The following is a 22,614-nucleotide window of genomic DNA, read 5'->3' on the forward strand; positions in this document are numbered from 1 at the left end:
TAGTTCCTTTCATAAAATTCACCACCAAGGTATAGCGCACACTTGCTAGGATGAGAGACAGTCAGAGCAGCAAGCGTTCTTGAACGATTTTCTTCAAAATCTTCAGTATTATACCTGTCTTCTAAATGAAGGACAACTTTTAACATCTCTAGAGCTAGTTCCGAATCCATTCTTTGCAACTCCTGACGTACAACCTTCTCAGACACATTTAAAGCTGCTGTAATCTTTTCTGCTTCACCCTCAATAAGGTATTCTAAAACTTCTTGAGCATACATTGGTTTCTTTATTTTTGTTTCAGAAATGTCACCAGACATGTCATAAGGTTGGTATTCATCATCATCACTGTCAAGCTCATCAATAGTACCTAATCGGCTAGTCTGTTCTCTGTTTATGTCAGCTACTTCATCTGCTTCACAGAGATTTTGTTCTTCAGTACTCATAGCTTTAGGAACTTCACATTTTTCCTTTGAATTTTTCTTACATTCATTATCAGTGATCATACCCAACATCTTTAACTCATTCCTGAAATCCTCCACCCACAACACATTCTCAGCATTCTCTTCCTGCTTAGAACTATCACTACTCACTGCAGTCTTGGAATGTTCATTTTTCATATCAACCTTTTCTTTGTTGCTGACCAATTGCTTCAACTCTAAAGTAAGCTCATTATCATGATATTCAAACTGGAGCCTTGGGCCATCTGAATGGAAAACTTTTGTTATTTCTTCAGCTGCAACCATTCCAATTAATTTCATCTGATGATTGGGAGCATCAAGGTGATTTGAAACTCCATGCAACATCTTTTGAATAACAACATGTTTAAAATACCCAATATCTGTTTCTGTCAAGTAAGTAAGACAGGTGATAAGACCTCTAGTAATTTGGATGTGATGGTCAAAGGATGTACGAGTCATGATACTTTTGTCACACCAAGTGTCTAACAGCTGCTGAAATGCTGTTCTTAAACTCTCATGACTACTCTGCGAAGCAGCCAGATATCTTACAATGGTAACAACAGTCATTCCATCAGATAGATGCCTAGTTATGAGAAACTTCTGTGTGAGAAGATATCTTACCTTTGAACTGGCTGAGCAAGAATCTCCCATTAATATACAAAGACTCTCATGGTCAACTTCCATCTTTAATAAGGTCACAACCAGTCTCTCTCTGGCAATATCTGGGACATGATGGAATACCTTTTGTGCAACTCTCTGAACTATAAGGTTTTCTTTCGACCACATTCTTATCCAATGTATAAATGGGGTCAGTACACTCTCTGTATCACTAACATAACACAACTGACCTAGAAGTTTACCAATGGGTGCAACAGTCCCTGGAACATCATTTCTAAGTCCATCAGCTATAAAAAATATAGCCTGCAGGATGTGATAAGCTAAAACTTTGCAATACAGTCTTGGCATAAGTATCTCAGGAGTTCTGTTCTGAAGTTTATTGGCAATTCTCTCTGGTAATGAAGAGATGAGTCTAACAGTTTCCTCCCATACAACTAATTGTCTTTCCTTATTTAAAAACTGTGAACAGTGCCTCAGCAGACACTGCAAAAAGCAATCAGATAATAACATTCTCTCCAATAAACTTACTGCAATGTCTCTCATATCCAACTCAGCATTATTCACCACATTCAACAGAAAGCTGATGTTCTCCTCAAAGAAACCAGCTTCCAAAAGGCGATAAAATAATACAGAGAAATCTTTATTTCTCCTTAGGACTCCACCCTCTAAAAAGTTCTCTATCAATAAAGTTATAGTTGAGCCATAGTGATAGTGGGAGAATACCTGTGCTTCTTGAGTAGATTGGTCCACACCTGCATACTGCTGTGGGGTCAACTGTCCTGGCAACCAATTAATCATAGTTTCCAAAGAACAAACAATCACAGATGGGCTGGGATTTGATTTTGTCAGCTCATCTTGTAAGCTTTTGATCAGGTTTTTCTGACAAAGCAAAATATGCTTCAACTTCTGAAATCTATTGTCATCCCCCTTTGTTCTAGTCTTCTCTTTATCATTCTGATCAAGCTTGACATCATCATCTCTGTCTTTTTCAAGCTTCTTGTCTGGTCTTGATACTGAAAATCAAAATAACACTATTTTGGCCAGTAAATTTCAAATATCATGCTAAACATGTTATTCATCATATAAATTTCCATTTGTCCATGGGAAAACAGAGCACAAAAAATATTTGCAATACAAAAAAAAGGTGCTGCATCACTGTAAGCACTTGACAGAAGAAAATGCCTCTCAGACAGAAAAAGCCAAGGAGGAAATCATGAAGGGGAAGGAGGAGGAGGTGGAGGAAGAAGAGGAGGAGGTCAACCCCTTACAAAGCCATCCCACCAATGATAGATGTTATCTTCACACATACTAGCATGGATATTGGGAATATCAAACATGATATACCAACTCATACGAGTGATTATGTAGTGTTTGAAGTTTAATTGTGTGGTAAATGAAGACATTAAAAGAGAAGAGGTGAGACAAGACATGAAAATGATATTGGGAAATGGAAGTCTGTAGCCAAGAGCCATGGCTCTGTAGTGACAGATTCCATGAAACTGATATCAAAGGAATAGAAAAATGGATACCTCCAGCCTCAATTCCTAAAGGAATGGAGAGAAAGAGAAAAGAATGGTTTGATGTCAAAAGGTAGGGGAGCTTTGACCTGCAAAGGTGATGATAATGACTGCACTCCAACCAGCCAGCATCTGCAAAGTATAAGAGAGCAAGAAATGAGTACAGCAGGAAAAGAAAGGAGAAAAAGAAACTTTAAAAAGAAGGACAAGGCAGAAAAATCCCAAACTTCTGTTAATTCACCCAGAGTCAGCTGTCATTTAAAGAACAGCTAGTGAGGATAAGGGATTCAGATGGAGGAATTGTTTAATATGTGAATATATGAAAATTCAATTAAGGTTCATAACAGTTTTCACAGTGGAAAAGACCACAGCCCCAACACCAGTGAGATGAAACGGAAATGAAGTTTTAGAAAATAATGAGATATCTGGGAAAATAATGACATATCTAGGAAAATAATGAGATATCTAGGAAGTACTTAAAAAAGCAAATGGATTTATATGTAGCATTTATGGATCTGGAGAAGGCATATGACAAAGTTGACAGAGATGCTCTGAGGAAGGCATTCAAATATATGGTGTGGGAGGCAAGTTGTTAGAGCAGTGAAAAGTTTTTATTGAGGCTGTAAGGCATGTGTACGAGTAGGAAGAGAGGAAAGTGATTGGTTCTCAGTGAATGTCCGTTTTGTGGCAGGGGTGCATGATGTTTCCATGGTTGTTTAATTTCTTTATGGATGGGGTTGTTTGGGAGGTGAATGCAAGAGTTTTGGAGAGAGGGGCAAGTATGCAGTCTGTTGTGGATAAGAGAGTTTGGGAAGTGAGTCAGTTGTTGTTCACTGATGACACAGTGCTGGTAGCTGATTCGGGTGAGAAACTGCAGAAGCTGGTGACTGAGTTCGGTAAAGTGTGTGAAAGAAGGAAGCTGAGAGTAAATGTGAATAAGAGCAAGGTTATTAGGCACAGCAGGGTTGAGGGACAAGTCAACTGGGAGATGAGTTTGAATGGAGAGAAACTGGAGGAAGTGAAGTGTTTTCGATATCTGGGAGTGGATTTGGCAGCGGATGGAACCATGTAAGCGGAAGTGAGTCACTGGGTGGGGGAGGGAGTGAAAGTTCTGGGAGCATTGAAAAATGTGTGGAAGGTGAGAACATTATCTCATAAAGCAAAAATGGGTATGTTTGAAGGAAAAGTGGTTCCAACAATGTTATATGGTTGCAAGGTGTGGGCTATAGATAGAGTTGTGCAGAGGAGGGTGGATGTCTTGGAAATGAGATGTTTGAGGACAATATGTGGTGTGAGGTGGTTTGATTGAGTAAGTAATGAGAGGGTAAGAGAGATGTGTGGTAATAAAAAGAGTGTGGTTGAGAGAGCAGAAGAGGGTGTTTTGAAATGGTTTGGTCACAGGGAGAGAATGAGTGAGGAAAGATTGACCAAGAGGATATATGTGTCAGAGGTGGAGGGAACGAGAAGTGGGAGACCAAATAGGAGGTGGGAAGATGGAGTGAAAAAGATTTTGAGCGATCGGGGCCTGAACATGCCGGAGGGTAAAAGGCGTGCAAGGAATAGAGTGAATTGGAACGATGTGGTATACCGGGGTCGAAGTGCTGTCGATGAATTCAACCAGGGCATGTGAAGAGTCTGGGGTAAACCATGGAAAGTTTTGTGGGGCCTGGATGTGGAAAGGGAGCTGTGGTTTCAGTGCATTATACATGACAGCTAGAGACTGAGTGTGAGCAAATGTGACCTTTGTTGCCTTATAATAGTGCTACCTCGCAAGCATGCGGGGGAGAGAGGGTTGTCATTTCATGTGTGGTGGGGTGGCGACGGGAATCAATAAAGGCAGCAAGTATGAATTATGTACATATAGGGAAAATGATTTGGTAAACAGAGAAGAGGTAGTGAAAGCTTTGCGGAAGATGAAAGCCGGCAAGGCAGCAGGTTTGGATGGTATTGCAGTGGAATTTATTAAAAAAAGGGGGTGACTGTATTGTTGACTGGTTGGTAAGGTTATTTAATGTATGTATGACTCATGGTGAGGTGCCTGAGGATTGGCGGAATGCGTGCATAGTGCCATTGTACAAAGGCAAAGGGGATAAGAGTGAGTGCTCAAATTACAGAGGTATAAGTTTGTTGAGTATTCCTGGTAAATTATATGGGAGGGTATTGATTGAGAGGGTGAAGGCATGTACAGAGCATCAGATTGGGGAAGAGCAGTGTGGTTTCAGAAGTGGTAGAGGATGTGTGGATCAGGTGTTTGCTTTGAAGAATGTATGTGAGAAATACTTAGAAAAGCAAATGGATTTGTATGTAGCATTTATGGATCTGGAGAAGGCATATGATAGAGTTGATAGAGATGCTCTGTGGAAGGTATTAAGAATATATGGTGTGGGAGGAAAGTTGTTAGAAGCAGTGAAAAGTTTTTATCGAGGATGTAAGGCATGTGTACGTGTAGGAAGAGAGGAAAGTGATTGGTTCTCAGTGAATGTAGGTTTGCGGCAGGGGTGTGTGATGTCTCCATGGTTGTTTAATTTGTTTATGGATGGGGTTGTTAGGGAGGTAAATGCAAGAGTTTTGGAAAGAGGGGCAAGTATGAAGTATGTTGGGGATGAGAGAGCTTGGGAAGTGAGTCAGTTGTTGTTCGCTGATGATACAGCGCTGGTGGCTGATTCATGTGAGAAACTGCAGAAGCTGGTGACTGAGTTTGGAAAAGTGTGTGGAAGAAGAAAGTTAAGAGTAAATGTGAATAAGAGCAAGGTTATTAGGTACAGTAGGGTTGAGGGTCAAGTCAATTGGGAGGTGAGTTTGAATGGAGAAAAACTGGAGGAAGTGAAGTGTTTTAGATATCTGGGAGTGGATCTGGCAGCGGATGGAACCATGGAAGCGGAAGTGGATCATAGGGTGGGGGAGGGGGCGAAAATCCTGGGGGCCTTGAAGAATGTGTGGAAGTCGAGAACATTATCTCGGAAAGCAAAAATGGGTATGTTTGAAGGAATAGTGGTTCCAACAATGTTGTATGGTTGCGAGGCGTGGGCTATGGATAGAGTTGTGTGCAGGAGGATGGATGTGCTGGAAATGAGATGTTTGAGGACAATGTGTGGTGTGAGGTGGTTTGATCGAGTGAGTAACGTAAGGGTAAGAGAGATGTGTGGAAATAAAAAGAGCGTGGTTGAGAGAGCAGAAGAGGGTGTTTTGAAGTGGTTTGGGCACATGGAGAGGATGAGTGAGGAAAGATTGACCAAGAGGATATATGTGTCGGAGGTGGAGGGAACAAGGAGAAGAGGGAGACCAAATTGGAGGTGGAAAGATGGAGTGAAAAAGATTCTGTGTGATCGGGGCCTGAACATGCAGGAGGGTGAAAGGAGGGCAAGGAATAGAGTGAATTGGAGCGATGTGGTATACCGGGGTTGACGTGCTGTCAGTGGATTGAATCAAGGCATGTGAAGCGTCTGGGGTAAACCATGGAAAGGTGTGTAGGTATGTATATTTGCGTGTGTGGACGTATGTATATACATGTGCATGGGGGGGGGTTGGGCCATTTCTTTCGTCTGTTTCCTTGTGCTACCTCGCAAACGCGGGAGACAGCGACAAAGTATAATAAAAAAAAAATATATATATATATATATATATATATTTTAAAAAAAAAATATATATATATATATATATATATATATATATATATATATATATTTTAAAAAAAATATATATATATATATATATATATATATATATATATATATATATTTTTTTTTTTATACTTTGTCGCTGTCTCCCGCGTTTGCGAGGTAGCGCAAGGAAACAGACGAAAGAAATGGCCCAACCCCGCCCCATACACATGTATATACATACGTCCACACACGCAAATATACATACCTACACACCTTTCCATGGTTTACCCCAGACGCTTCACATGCCTTGATTCAATCCACTGACAGCACGTCAGCCCCGGTATACCACATCGCTCCAATTCACTCTATTCCTTGCCCTCCTTTCACCCTCCTGCATGTTCAGGCCCCGATCACACAAAATCTTTTTCACTCCATCTTTCCACCTCCAATTTGGTCTCCCTCTTCTCCTTGTTCCCTCCACCTCCGACACATATATCCTCTTGGTCAATCTTTCCTCACTCATTCTCTCCATGTGTCCAAACCACTTCAAAACACCCTCTTCTGCTCTCTCAACCACGCTCTTTTTATTTCCACACATCTCTCTTACCCTTACGTTACTCACTCGATCAAACCACCTCACACCACACATTGTCCTCAAACATCTCATTTCCAGCACCTCCATCCTCCTGCGCACAACTCTATCCATAGCCCACGCCTCGCAACCATACAACATTGTTGGAACCACTATTCCTTCAAACATACCCATTTTTGCTTTCCGAGATAATGTTCTCGACTTCCACACATTCTTCAAGGCCCCCAGGATTTTCGCCCCCTCCCCCACCCTATGATCCACTTCCGCTTCCATGGTTCCATCCGCTGCCAGATCCACTCCCAGATATCTAAAACACTTCACTTCCTCCAGTTTTTCTCCATTCAAACTCACCTCCCAATTGACTTGACCCTCAACCCTACTGTACCTAATAACCTTGCTCTTATTCACATTTACTCTTAACTTTCTTCTTCCACACACTTTACCAAACTCAGTCACCAGCTTCTGCAGTTTCTCACATGAATCAGCCACCAGCGCTGTATCATCAGCGAACAACAACTGACTCACTTCCCAAGCTCTCTCATCCCCAACAGACTTCATACTTGCCTCTCTTTCCAAAACTCTTGCATTTACCTCCCTAACAACCCCATCCATAAACAAATTAAACAACCATGGAGACATCACACATCCCTGCCGCAAACCTACATTCACTGAGAACCAATCACTTTCCTCTCTTCCTACACGTACACATGCCTTACATCCTCGATAAAAACTTTTCACTGCTTCTAACAACTTTCCTCCCACACCATATATTCTTAATACCTTCCACAGAGCATCTCTATCAACTCTATCATATGCCTTCTCCAGATCCATAAATGCTACATACAAATCCATTTGCTTTTCTAAGTATTTCTCGCATACATTCTTCAAAGCAAACACCTGATCCACACATCCTCTACCACTTCTGAAACCACACTGCTCTTCCCCAATCTGATGCTCTGTACATGCCTTCACCCTCTCAATCAATACCCTCCCATATAATTTACCAGAAATACTCAACAAACTTATACCTCTGTAATTTGAGCACTCACTCTTATCCCCTTTGCCTTTGTACAATGGCACTATGCACGCATTCCGCCAATCCTCAGGCACCTCACCCTGAGTCATACATACATTAAATAACCTTACCAACCAGTCAACAATACAGTCACCCCCTTTTTTAATAAATTCCACTGCAATACCATCCAAACCTGCTGCCTTGCCGGCTTTCATCTTCCGCAAAGCTTTCACTACCTCTTCTCTGTTTACCAAATCATTTTCCCTAACCCTCTCACTTTACACACCACCTCGACCAAAACACCCTATACCTGCCACTCTATCATCAAACACATTCAACAAACCTTCAAAATACTCACTCCATCTCCTTCTCACATCACCACTACTTGTTATCACCTCCCCATTTGTGCCCTTCACTGAAGTTCCCATTTGCTCCCTTGTCTTACGCACTTTATTTACCTCCTTCCAGAACATCTTTTTATTCTCCCTAAAATTTAATGATACTCTCTCACCCCAACTCTCATATATATATATATATATATATATATATATATATATATATATATATATATATATATTTTTTTTTTTTTTCAAACTATTCGCCATTTCCAGCGTTAGCGAGGTAGCGTTAAGAACAGAGAACTGGGCCACTGAGGGAATATCCTCACCTGGCCCCCTTCTCTGTTCCTTCTTTTGGAAAATTAAAAAAAATTGAGAGGGGAGGATTTCCAGCCCCCCGCTCCCTCCCCTTTTAGTCGCCTTCTACGACACGCAGGGAATAACGTGGGAAGTATTCTTTCTCCCCTATCCCCAGGGATAATATATATATATATATTTATATATATATATATATATATATATATTTTTTTTTTTTTATACTTTGTCGCTGTCTCCCGCGTTTGCGAGGTAGCGCAAGGAAACAGACGAAAGAAATGGCCCAACTCACCCCCATACACATGTATATATATACGTCCACACACGCAAATATACATACCTACACACCTTTCCATGGTTTACCCCAGACGCTTCACATGCCTTGATTCAATCCACTGACAGCACGTCAGCCCCGGTATACCACATCGCTCCAATTCACTCTATTCCTTGCCCTCCTTTCACCCTCCTGCATGTTCAGGCCCCGATCACACAAAATCTTTTTCACTCCATCTTTCCACCTCCAATTTGGTCTCCCTCTTCTCCTTGTTCCCTCCACCTCCGACACATATATCCTCTTGGTCAATCTTTCCTCACTCATCCTCTCCATGTGCCCAAACCACTTCAAAACACCCTCTTCTGCTCTCTCAACCACGCTCTTTTTATTTCCACACATCTCTCTTACCCTTACGTTACTCACTCGATCAAACCACCTCACACCACACATTGTCCTCAAACATCTCATTTCCAGCACATCCATCCTCCTGCGCACAACTCTATCCATAGCCCACGCCTCGCAACCATACAACATTGTTGGAACCACTATTCCTTCAAACATACCCATTTTTGCTTTTCGAGATAATGTTCTCGACTTCCACACATTCTTCAAGGCCCCCAGAATTTTCGCCCCCTCCCCCACCCTATGATCCACTTCTGCTTCCATGGTTCCATCCGCTGCCAGATCCACTCCCAGATATCTAAAACACTTCACTTCCTCCAGTTTTTCTCCATTCAAACTCACCTCCCAATTGACTTGACCCTCAACCCTACTGTACCTAATAACCTTGCTCTTATTCACATTTACTCTTAACTTTCTTCTTCCACACACTTTACCAAACTCAGTCACCAGCTTCTGCAGTTTCTCACATGAATCAGCCACCAGCGCTGTGTCATCAGCGAACAACAACTGACTCACTTCCCAAGCTCTCTCATCCCCAACAGACTTCATACTTGCCCCTCTTTCCAAAACTCTTGCATTTACCTCCCTAACAACCCCATCCATAAACAAATTAAACAACCATGGAGACATCACACACCCCTGCCGCAAACCTACATTCACTGAGAACCAATCACTTTCCTCTTTTCCTACATGTACACATGCCTTACATCCTCGATAAAAACTTTTCACTGCTTCTAACAACTTTCCTCCCACACCATATATTCTTAATACCTTCCACAGAGCATCTCTATCAACTCTATCATATGCCTTCTCCAGATCCATAAATGCTACATACAATTCCATTTGCTTTTCTAAGTATTTCTCACATACATTCTTCAAAGCAAACACCTGATCCACACATCCTCTACCACTTCTGAAACCACACTGCTCTTCCCCAATCTGATGCTCTGTACATGCCTTCACCCTCTCAATCAATACCTTCCCATATAATTTACCAGGAATACTCAACAAACTTATACCTCTGTAATTTGAGCACTCACTCTTATCCCCTTTGCCTTTGTACAATGGCACTATGCATGCATTCCGCCAATCCTCAGGCACCTCACCATGAGTCATACATACATTAAATAACCTTACCAACCAGTCAATATATATATATATATATATATATATATATATATATATATATATATATATATATATATATATATATATATATATATATATATATGCATATGTCTATGTCTATGTATGTATATACAGTATATGTATATGCTGAAATATATAGGTATGTACATGTTCATGTGTGGACATGTATGTATATACGTGTGTATGTGGGTGGGTTGGGCCATTCTTTCGTCTGTTTCCTTGTGCTACCTCGCTAATGCAGGAGACAGCAACCAAAACACCCTATATCTGCCACTCTATCATCAAACACATTCAACAAACCTTCAAAATACTCACTCAATCTTCTCACATCACCACTACTTGTTATCACCTCCCCATCAGCCCCCTTCACTGAAGTTCCCATTTGTTCCCTTGTCTTACACACTTTATTTACCTCCTTCAAAAAAATTTTTTCATTCTCCCTAAAATTTAATGATATTCTCTCACCCCAACTCTCATTTGCCCTCTTTTTCACCTCTTGCACCTTTCTCTTGACCTCCTTCACCTCTTGCACCTTTCTCTTGACCTCCTGCCTCTTTCTTTTATACATCTCCCACTCATTTGCATCATTTCCCGGCAAAAATCATCCAAATGCCTCTCTCTTCTCTTTCACTAATAATCTTACTTCTTCATCCCACCACTCACTACCCTTTCTAATCTGCCCACCTCCCACACTTCTCATGCCACAAGCATCTTTTGCACAAGCTATCACTGCTTCCCTAAATACATCCCATTCCTCCCCCACTCCCCTTACCTCCTTTGTTCTCACCTTTTTCCATTCTGTACTCAGTCTCTCCTTGTACTTCCTCACACAAGTCTCCCCAAGCTCACTTACTCTCACCACTCTCTTCACCCCAACATTCTCTCTTCTTTTCTTAAAACCTCTACAAATCTTCACCTTCGCCTCCACAAGATAATGATCAGACATCCCTCCAGTTCCACCTCTCAGCACATTAACCTCCAAAAGTCTCTCTTTCGCGCGCCTATCAATCAACACGTAATCCAATAACGCTCTCTGGCCATCTCTCCTACTTACATACATTTGCTTATGTATACCTCTCTTTTGAAACCAGGTATTCCCAATCACCAGTCCTTTTTCAGCATGTAAATCTACAAGCTCTTCACCATTTCCATTTACAACACTGAACACCCCATGTATACCAATTTTTCCCTCAACTGCCACATTGCTCACCTTTGCATTCAAATCACCCATCACTATAACCTGGTCTCGTGCATCAAAAGCTTCTCCCAAAACACTTGCCTCTCATGATCTTTCGTCTTATGCCCAGGTGCATATGCACCATCTCTCTCCATCAACTTTCAGTTTTACCCATATCAATCTAGAGTTTACTTTCTTACACTCTATCACATACTCCCACCACTCCTGTTTCAGGAGGAGTGCTACTCCTTCCCTTGCTCTTGTCCACTCACTAACCCCTGACTTTACTCCCAAGACATTCCCAAACCACTCTTCCCCTTTACCCTTGAGCTTCGTTTCACTCAGAGCCAAAACATCCAGGTTCCTTTCCTCAAACATAATATAAGTGTGAACGAATGGGGCCTTTGTTTTCTTTTCCTAGCGCTACCTCGCACATATGAGGGGGGAGGGGGTTGTTATTCCATGTGTGGCGAGGTGTCAATGGGAATAAATAAAGGCAGACAGTATGAATTATGTACATGTGTACATATGTCTGTGTGTGTATACATATGTGTCAATTGAGATATATAGGTATGTATATTTGCATGTGTGGACGTGTATGTAGATACATGTGTATATGGGTGGGTTGGGCCATTTTTTCATCTGTTTCCTTGTGCTACCTCGCCAACACGGGAGACAGCGACAAAGCAAAATATAATATATAATGTATAACATAATATAATATAATATAATCTAGGAAAACCATTGAAATACTACTATTCATTTATTTATTTTGCTTTGTCGGTGTCTCCCGCGTTAGCGAGGTAGCACAAACAGACGAAAGAATGGCCCAACCCACCCACATACACATGTATATACATACACGTCCACACACGCAAATATACATACCTTTACATCTAAATGTATACATATATATACACACACAGACATATACATATGTACACATGTACATAATTCATACTGTCTGCCTTTATTCATTCCCATCGCCACCTCGCCACACATGGAATAACAACTCCCTCCTCCCTCATGTGTGCGAGGTGGCGCTAGGAAAAGACAACAAAGGCCACATTCGTTCACACTCAGTCTCTAGCTGTTATGTAATAATGCACTGAAACCACAGCTCCCTTTCCACATCCAGGCCCCACAGAACTTTCCATGGTTTACCCCAGATGCTTCACATGTCCTGGTTCAATCCATTGACAGCATGTCGACCCCAGTATACCACATCGTTCCAATTCACTCTATTCCTTGCACGCCTTTCACCCTCCTGCATGTTCAGGCCCTGATCACTCAAAATCTTTTTCACTCCATCTTTCCACCTCCAATTTGGTCTCCCACTTCTCCTCGTTCCCTCCACCTCTGACACATATATCCTCTTGGTCAATCTTTCCTCACTCATTCTCTCCATGTGACCAAACCATTTCAAAACACCCTCTTCTGCTTTTTCAACCAAACTGTTTTTATTACCACACATCTCTCTTACCCTATTATTACTTACTCGATCAATACTACCATTTATTTTATACTTATTTTGCTCTGTCACTGTCTCCTGCATTAGCGAGGTAGTGCAAGGAAACAGACGAAAGAATGGCCCAACCCACCCACATACACAAGTATATACATATATGTCCACACACGCAAATATACATACCTATACATCTCAAAGTACACATAAATACACACACAGGCATATACATATATACACATGTACATAATTCATACTGTCTGCCTTTATCTATTCCCATCGCCACCTCGCCACACATGGAATAACAACCCCCTCCCCCCTCATGTGTGCGAGGTATCGCTAGGAAAAGACAACAAAGGCCCCATTCGTTCACACTCAGTCTCTAGCTATCATGTAATAATGCACCGAAACCACAGCTCCCTTTCCACATCCAGGCCCCACAGAACTTTCCATGGTTTACCCCAGACGCTTCACATGCCCTGGTTCAATCCATTGACAGCACGTCGACCCCGGTATACCACATCGTTCCAATTCACTCTATTCCTTGCACGCCTTTCACCCTCCTGCATGTTCAGGCCCCGATCACTCAAAATCTTTTTCACTCCATCTTTCCACCTCCAATTTGGTCTCCCACTTCTCCTCGTTCCCTCCACCTCTGACACATATATCCTCTTGGTCAATCTTTCCTCACTCATTCTCTCCATGTGACCAAACCATTTCAAAACACCCTCTTCTGCTCTCTCAACCACACTCTTTTTATTTCCACACATCTCTCTTACCCTTACATTACTTACTCAATCAAACCATCTCACACCACATATTGTCCTCAAACATCTAAATGGTCTTATTCCCTACAAAGCCCATGGTCCTGATAAAGTTTCATCATGTGTACTGAAGATGTGTGCAGATGAGCTAGATAAATCTCTTGAAATACTGTTCAAGATATGAGAATGGAAAATAGCGAACCTGTCTATAAGAAAGAAGTCAGAAAACAGGCACTGAACTATGAACCAGTCTCACTTAGAAGTGTGATCTGTAAAGCTATGGAAAAGATAATTAGGAACCAAATGGATGACTTTCTACATAGAAGCAATTATGTTAGTGAGAAACAGGAGTTTACTAGAGAAAGGATGTCATGTGTAACAAACCACTTACATTTCTGTGAGAAAGTGAACTCTGTCTTTAATAAACAAGAAGGGTGGGTGAACTCTGTCTTTAATAAACAAGAAGGGTGGGTGAATTGTTTGCATCTGAACTCCCAGAAAACACTTGACATAAACCAACTCCGAAGTCAGTCTGATACATGGTCAATGAAATTCAACCATACATAAATCTAAGATGAATGACAATCTATAAGAGATGAGGCCCAATAGGAGTAAGAATAAGTAATCATCAGCCCAGATATCAACCTGACTCCATTCCTATGTGCATGGACTTGAATGTGTATGTTTTCAATCAAACACTGAAATTATAAAGAAAAAGAAAACAAATGAGGAATTATTGGAATAAAGCTAAAAATCTAATCAAACATAAAACCAGAAATATTCTTACTTCATTCCAGATAGGAAACGTGATTCTCAATTTCTACAATGATTCAACTGCAATAACTCTGCATACAGCCCTCTTCTAAATCTGTCTTCGCTCCACTTCCACTTTGCTTGGTGACAAAATTAATTCTCTAGATCTACTGACATAATGACAACATATTCACTGTATCCATCTACCTCATGTGACAACTTTTCCTCTTCCACCCTTCAACTATGTTGTCACAGATTTTCACCCACTTTCACCCTTTATATGTAAAACAAAACCATACAATCTCACAAAACTTTCAACCACATAACTCTTCAAAATGACTTCCTCATTCTAAACATATTTCCAAAATACAGTGTACAAATTTCCAATGTACATATGTTTCTTTCTATTTACTCTCATACTCCTTTTGGTAAATTGCAAACTGTTCTATCATGGTTAAATAAGAATGCTGAAATGGTTGGAAGAAGCATCTTAAACCTACACCGTCAGGAATTCTGGTCTTATTTTCATCTTAATGAAGATTAAGTTAAAAACCTACATTCATCATCTCTTCCTTATGTACATCATAGCTTATTCGTCCTTTTTCTTTCTCCTCACACCTTTGAATTCTTCTCTACATTTTTTTACTTTTCCCCATTTCTGGCCCATATAAGGCCTTAACCTATCCTAATCTTTCTGCCCCATGAACCCCTTCTCATGAGGCTCCCTCAGAACTCAGGAAATTAACCCTGTCCACTACACAGGACTACAGGTCAAGCAGAACGGTGCCGTTACACATCTGTCTTTGAGGGACGAGTGCCAGACCATCAAATAGGTATTCAGTGTTTTCAGACAGGAAGTTGGATCTTGGATAATAGGGGTTCCTCAATATATTAAAGTGATGTTTGTAATGTTGAAAAGATGGTTGGCATCCAGAATGCAAACAAAATAGTGTAACTCTTACATATCTGGGGTATGTGGTTTCAGATGGATGTATTTCCAATGAAGTTTAAAACTGGTATGAAGAGTAGTTGTTAAAGTCCTATGAAGTTATTTGCAGTGTGATTAACTTTTGTCAAATTTGTTTGTTGGGGGAAGTATGCTGCAGTGTGAGAAAATGGTGAGCTCTTCTTTTCTGCTTGCAGCTTGATTATGAAGTGAATTGCTGGTGCAAACAAGTGAGTACTGAGCATGTTAAAGAGGGATTGTGCTGGAAATATTTTTGTTTTACTGCTTAGATGCCAAATGTCTGTGGCTGCTAAGGATGCAGTGACTGATATAAATGCTCCATTTTTTTATGGTTTGTAGTTGTGTTACATTCACCACCGAAAGGTAGGATGACCAGACAGGTAAGGCAAGGGGTTGGCAATCTATGACCTGTGAGCCAGATCTAGTCAGTGAAGATATTTTACCAGGCCGCTAGCAAATATTGGGATACTATGCTTAACCAACCCACAAACAGTTTTTCCTCATTGTGAGTGTTTCATGGCATCTTGTTACACTAGCCCCAGGTACTGTTTTGAGCCAAACCAAACACAAAAAGTGATGGAAACACTGGTGTATATATGAATAACAGGAAGGCAAACTATCTCATTAATATGCGCATGCAGGTTTTCAGGTGGGATCATTCAAATTTGTAAATAGAAATAGCATCACTGTGTTTTAACAAGAAATCCAAGCTATTTTCTCCTCAAAGAAGATAATATAATTCATTCTAGTAAGGTCTGAATCTCGTCACCTCTTTCATGGTTTGATACAGTTGATGGGCAAGTGATTTGCAAGGAATATTTCAACCTAATCACCCCTTTTCTACTTCCCACATGGAGTGATGCTCTCTTAGATTTGGTGATTAAAAGGGTGACAGTTCACATGTCGCACAACTTCTTGACTTCTTGCAACAACAGGATATCATATGAACCAGATATTCAAATGTTACAAATCTGACAAAAATTACGAAATTCATAATATTACAAAGTGTCTGCTGCACTGGTACCAGTTTTGATTGTACAACAATAATCCTCAATACAAATTAAATCTGAAGGTAAACTAAATTCAAAGCATCACATTGTGGTAAAAAACAGTGAAGTTCCAAACAAAAGAAGTATCAAAAAAATATTACAATCGGTAAAAACAATGGCAGCAAATAAAAAGCACAAAAACAAACAGAGTGATCTACATCAAAATGAAAGGTTATATTTACATGAAAAAGTTGTTTGTTAAGAGACAGTTTTTCTTTTCCATATGAATAGCTTTGTTAATCTTATGTTGATGCGAAGATGGGGCAGAGTCCAGAATTGTGAAATAATCCTCTGAACAAACATACACAATTCTAAACTCTGAAGCTGTTTGAAAACGTGAGAGCTCCTACCCATCAACAAACACTCTCAAACACATGTTGTATGTTGGCAGGTTTCATTGACATAACAGGCACTACAGCCTGTGCAGGAAAACCTGTAAACAACATGTGAATGGAGTTTCTTTGGAATAGGATCCATCACACTAAACATATTACATATGCTGTGGTACTTGGTGGATAACTCTTATTTCAAAATGAAATTGAAGAAAAAAATTCCAATGCCAATGAATGCAAAATGCAGGAAGGTTGACACTAAGTGTCGAAATTCCCAAGACAATTAGACACTAGATTACTTCTTCAATGAGCATGCTGGGGAACCAGTTTGTCTCATTTTCATAGAAAATATTGTTGTGAAGAAGGTGGCAAATATCAGGCAACATTATGAGACCCACAATAGTGGAAATTTTAACAAGTTTACTAGGCAAGCAAAGAAAGATGAAGTTGAGAGATTGAAGGCTAGATTTGTAAGATTTGCGAAGAAAAGCAGTGAAAATGAAGGAAATACTCATGACAGCTATGAAGTTGCAAAACATACTGCAGAAAAGATGAAGCCTTTTACAAATAGAGAGTTTGTCAGTGGTGGATCTTGTCCTGAAAAGAAATCTTTATTTGCATCTATCAGCCTGTCTGGAAGAATGATCACACAGCAAGTTTAAGAAATGCCAGATAATAACAGTTGTTTGAAAGATGTCTGCAATGAATTGCAATTCCTTTTCAAATGCACCTGATGACAGCAAAGACTTGAGAGATGCTGCTCAACTTGCAGTATCTGTGCGAGAAGTGACCTCAACTTTTCAATATTCTGAAGAGTTTATTTAATCAATTCCTATGAAGGTACAGTTACTGGAGCACAAATTTTTGAAGCTTTGCTGAAAATGATATCAGAAATAAAACTTGAGGTGTTGAAGTTAATTGGCATCACAACTAATGGGGTAACAACAATAGTGGGGAAAAAATAAAGCTTCATCACACTGCTGCAAGGACATATGGAAAATCTTAGAATCGCACAGTAAACTGGTTAAAATTCATTGCAGTATCCATTAAGATGCATTATGTGCCAAGTCCTTGAAATTAAAGGATGTTATGGACATTGTTGTTAAGGCAAAGAATCTGATCCTATTTGTGGACTGAATCATCACCAGTTTCAGCAATTTTTGTTGGATATGTAAGCAAAATATGGGGACCTGGCTTATTTCTGAAATATATGCTGGCATAGCCAAGGGTTAATGCTAGAAAGAGTATTAGCACTGCACGAAGAGGTGGCAATATTCCTTGAGAGCAAAAATAAAGATGCTTCACATTTTCATGATCCTGATTGGCTTGCAACCTTGGCATTTCTTGTGGACATTACATCTCATTTAAATAACTTGAATCTACAACTTCAAGGAAAAAATCAGCTGATACATGAGATGCATGGTCATATTGTGGCCTTTGAAAGAAAATTGCAATTGTGGGAATACTAGTTTCAAAAAGGAAATTGTACATATCTTCCCACTTTTCAAAAAAGCAAAGCACAAGATCCAGGCATTTTTGTAAATACTGTCCAAGAGTTGAGAAAAGAGTTTTCATCTCATTTTGCTGATTTTCCCTTGCATGCAAATGAGTTCAAGCTGTTTGCTGCTCCATTTCATGTGGAAGTGGACACTGCATCAGAAATTTTTCAAATGGAATTGATCAAGATGCAGTGTGATGACATTTGGAGATCAAAATTTCATTCTGAAGATGTGTCAGTGGTTGACTTCAATAGACAATATATTCATCCAAGTGGGAAGTATCATAACTTAGTGGACCATGCAAAAAAGATGGCATCATTCTTTGGCAGCACTTATCTGTGTGAGCAATTATCTTCAAAAATGAAACAAACAATCATTTGAGAACAAGAGTGACTGATGCCCATCTGGATAATGTTTTGATCTTGGCATCAACAAGTCTGACACCCAATTCTGAGAAGCTTTCAAGCAACAAACATCAAGTTTCACATTGATTCATTGACTATTTACATTAGAATCAGTTGATTTTCTTTTTTATTACACCTAATTTACCACAATTCATCATTTTCATACTATCTATGTTTTAAAAATTCTTTAGGTCTTTATAATAGGTTCAAAAGATGCCTTGATTGAAATAAATTGCAACTAAACTGAGTTCTCTGATTACTAATTGGCAACCCTGGTTTAGCACAAATGATGTTCTAGCATGTGTTATTCACTGATCTGAGGCAAAATATAACTAGATGTACTTAAATGGATAATTCCCATAATTCAAGCTTTTTCTTGGTATTTATCTGGCCCACAAGCCACTCATTAATATGCGATCCAGCCTGCAGAGGCAAAAAGGTTACCAACCCCTGGGTAAGACTATAGTTTAGACTACAGCAGATGAATTTCTTATATCCTGTACCTTGTGCATACATCTTCAGCACACTATGTGAAACTTCATGACCCTTGTGTGGGTCCAAACCCTTTAGCATCTGTTAATGTCTCTTCTAGATATCTCTGTGTCTTCTAACACCCCCTCCCCTTCCCATCCCATTGTTGTTGGAGAGACAGAGCTTTCCACCATGAGAACACCCATCACAAATCCTTAAATCATCTTCTTCAACTCCTCTCTTAATCTGATTGGCTCCTCGAATAACAATTTTCTTCTCAGGAATTTTTGAAAAAGTCTTGAATTTTCTCTTGACTTATCAATAAAATTCTTTTCAAAGCTTCTTTCTTCCTTCTTTCTCATTCTTCTACGCTCATTTCCTACTCTCATACCTTATAAATACTGGCTTACTAAAGTATTGCCTAAACTTCACTACAGCACATCTCAAAGCTGCCATACTTTAAAACTTTATTCAAATCATTCATCACTTTCTTAGCCTTCCTCAATATATTCAAAGTTAGAGGTACCCACATTCTTACTCCATCATTGTTAATATCAAAGACCCTTCCACCTCAACATCTATACTCCTGGCTACAAAACTACATCTCCCAAGTCACCACAAACTGTTAAATCTTGATTACTTTTCCGAATCATCTCTCTCTCTCTTTTAAAAAGTCTTATCTCATATCTGCTCTTTTAACATCCACATATTTTTTTTTCTAAGATCATCTGACCTCTGCTTGGTCCGACACAGGCCTTTGCCTACTGGCGGCCCGTATCCTCATTTACCAAATAAATTGCAACATTACATGAAAAGTTTTTCCAGTGAGTGTATCAAACATGATATTCTAAATAAACAAGCTAATATTTGTGAAGATAAAATCTAGTAATGGTAATATATTAGTACCTTTTATGTGTTCACTGACATGATGGTAAAGGAAATTCTCCCGTACACACTCTAAGAGCTTGTGTCTACATGAATTCTTCACCATGAGAATCCAAATTCCCTAGTTTATCTCTTTATAACTGAAATCCACCAATGTGAGTACAGTGTGTACCTCTTTAATCCAGCAACCTTGGGATCTGGCCATTGCCGGATCACAGAAAATGCCAGAAAACAGAAATTGACCTCTTTAAGGGCCTTTGGGTGAACACTCTTGCCAATTACCATTAGCTTGGTTCTGTATGTTCCTACAGCATTGTTGCAGCCAAGAATTGTTATCCTATCTCTGGAATTCTTAACCCCAGATGGAGATTCCTCATTATCTTGGGTAAGGGTTTTTTTGTGGCATACTACGCCAATACGGAGCAGATTCATCACCAATACACACTTGTTCTCAGGGTATAAGAAATTAACAGGGCTGTTAATTAGACTGGCTGCAGTGTAAACAGATTATGGTGCCTTAGCACTGCTAACAGTGCTACCCTTGTGGCAGATCCATAAACTAATGGTGGCAGATTCAAAACACACTAGACCATGGGAGGTGCCGGATCAGAGAGGGCCAGATTAGAGAGGTACAACCTGTAACTGAACTTTCCTGCTTCCTGTACTCTCTTGATTGTTCCTTCAATGTTATCAATGTAACTTTCATTTGAGATGTTAAGATTCTTCACCAGGTTACGTAATATTAACACCACGATGCACTTCTCCCCTACAGTTACCACTGCTGCTGTGCATTGTCTGAATGGGACATCTTCCAGTATCATGCAATGTAAGGTTATCTTTCATTTTGAGGGCCAATCCTCTTCCTCTTCTGCAACTATCTTCTGTTTCCCTCCTCAACAGCATTTAGCTCCTTCCTACTATGTATCTCTCAGCACAGAAAAAAGAAGAGATTTTCCCACGTTAGCAAGCGTTGTTTCCATAACTTCAAAAACATCATGTGAATTTTCACTTACATCAGACTCTGCTCTGCCAGCTTGAGGTTACACTTCAAAGCTGTATCATTGTCAATAAAACAAAAGACAATCTTGTCAAAGAACTCATTGAAAGGAGACCATCCTATCCCTGCAACTAAGTATAGTAAAGTTCTAGAGCTGCAGAGGCTGCTGGAGAAGGAATTCAGTGACAATAATAATTCTACCTCCATATTCCCCACATATCACAGCTGTCGACTAAAAGGGGTTCTTGTATTTCCATTTCTAAAAGAGAAACTGAAGAAGGAATCAAACAGGGAGTGCTCATCTTCCTCAAAGGCTCACAGGGGTCTTTGAATGTGTGTGGATGTAACCAAGATGAGAAGAGAGGAGAGATAAGAAGCAAGTTTGAGGAAAGAAACCTGAATGTTCTGGCTATGAGTGAAACAAAGCTCAAGGGTTGAGGAGAAGAATGGATTGAAAATGTCTTGGGAGTAAAGTCAGGAGTTGGTGAGAGGACAAGAAATAAGTAAGGAGTAGCACTACTTCCGAAGCAGGATTTGTGGGAATGTGTGATAGAATGTAAGGAAGTAAATTCTAGATCAATGTGGGTAAAAATGAAAGTGGATGGTGAAAGATGAGTGATTATTGGTGCTTATGCACCTGGTCATGAGAAGAAAAAGCATGAGAGGCAAGTGATTTGGAACAGCTGAGTGAGGGTGTCATCAGTTATGGTGCACAAGACCAAGTATCAGTGATGGGTGATTTTAATGCAAAGGTGAGTAATGTGGGAGTTGAGGGTATAATTGGTATGCATGGGGTATTTAATGTTATGAATGGAAATGATGAGGAGCTTGCAGAGTTGTGTGATTGGGAATACCTGGTTTAAAAAGAGAGATATATACTTCACAAGCATACATATGCAAATAGGAGAGAGGGTCACAAGGCATTATTGGATTACTTACCAATTGATAACCATGTAAAAGACAGACTTTTGGAAGTTAATGTGCTGAGAGGGGCAGCTGATGGGATGTCTGATCACTACCTTGTAGAGGTGAGGGTGAAGGTTTTCGAAAAAGAGGAGACAATGTTGGGGAGAAGAGAGTGGTAAGAGCAAGTGAGCTTGGAAAGGAGACTTGCGTAAAGAAATAACAGAAAATACCAAGTGTAGAATGGCAAAAGGAGAGAGCAAATGAAGTGAGGGGAGTGGGTGAGGAAAGGGAGGTATTTAGGGAAGCAGTGATGGCAGTTGCACGAGATGCATGTGGCATGCAAAAGTTGGGAGGCAAGCAAATAGAAAAGGGTAGTGAGTGGTGGGATGAAGGAGTAATGCTGCTAGTGAAACAGAAAAGAGAGGCATTTGGGCAGTACTTACAAGGAAGTAGTGCAAATGATTGGTAGATGTATAAGAGAAAGTGGCAGGAAGTCAAGAAAAAGGTGCAAGAGATGAAAAAGAGGGCAAATGAGAGTTGGGGTGAAAGAGTATCATCAAATTTTAGGGAAAGTAAAAGGAAGTTTTGGAAGGAGTTAAATAATGTGCAAAGGACAAGAGAACAAATGGAAACATCGGTGATGGGAGCAAAAGGAAAAGTGATAACAG

General features: G+C 40.0%; 1 protein-coding gene across 1 annotated transcript in view; it reads right to left on the reverse strand.

The window, feature by feature from the left end:
• Positions 1 to 22,614, reverse strand: part of LOC139760456 (uncharacterized) — a 220,372-nt gene that overhangs the window by 114,840 nt on the left and 82,918 nt on the right. The window lies entirely within an intron of this gene.

Source organism: Panulirus ornatus, chromosome 37, assembly GCF_036320965.1.
Source record: "Panulirus ornatus isolate Po-2019 chromosome 37, ASM3632096v1, whole genome shotgun sequence".
NCBI lineage: Eukaryota > Metazoa > Arthropoda > Malacostraca > Decapoda > Palinuridae > Panulirus > Panulirus ornatus.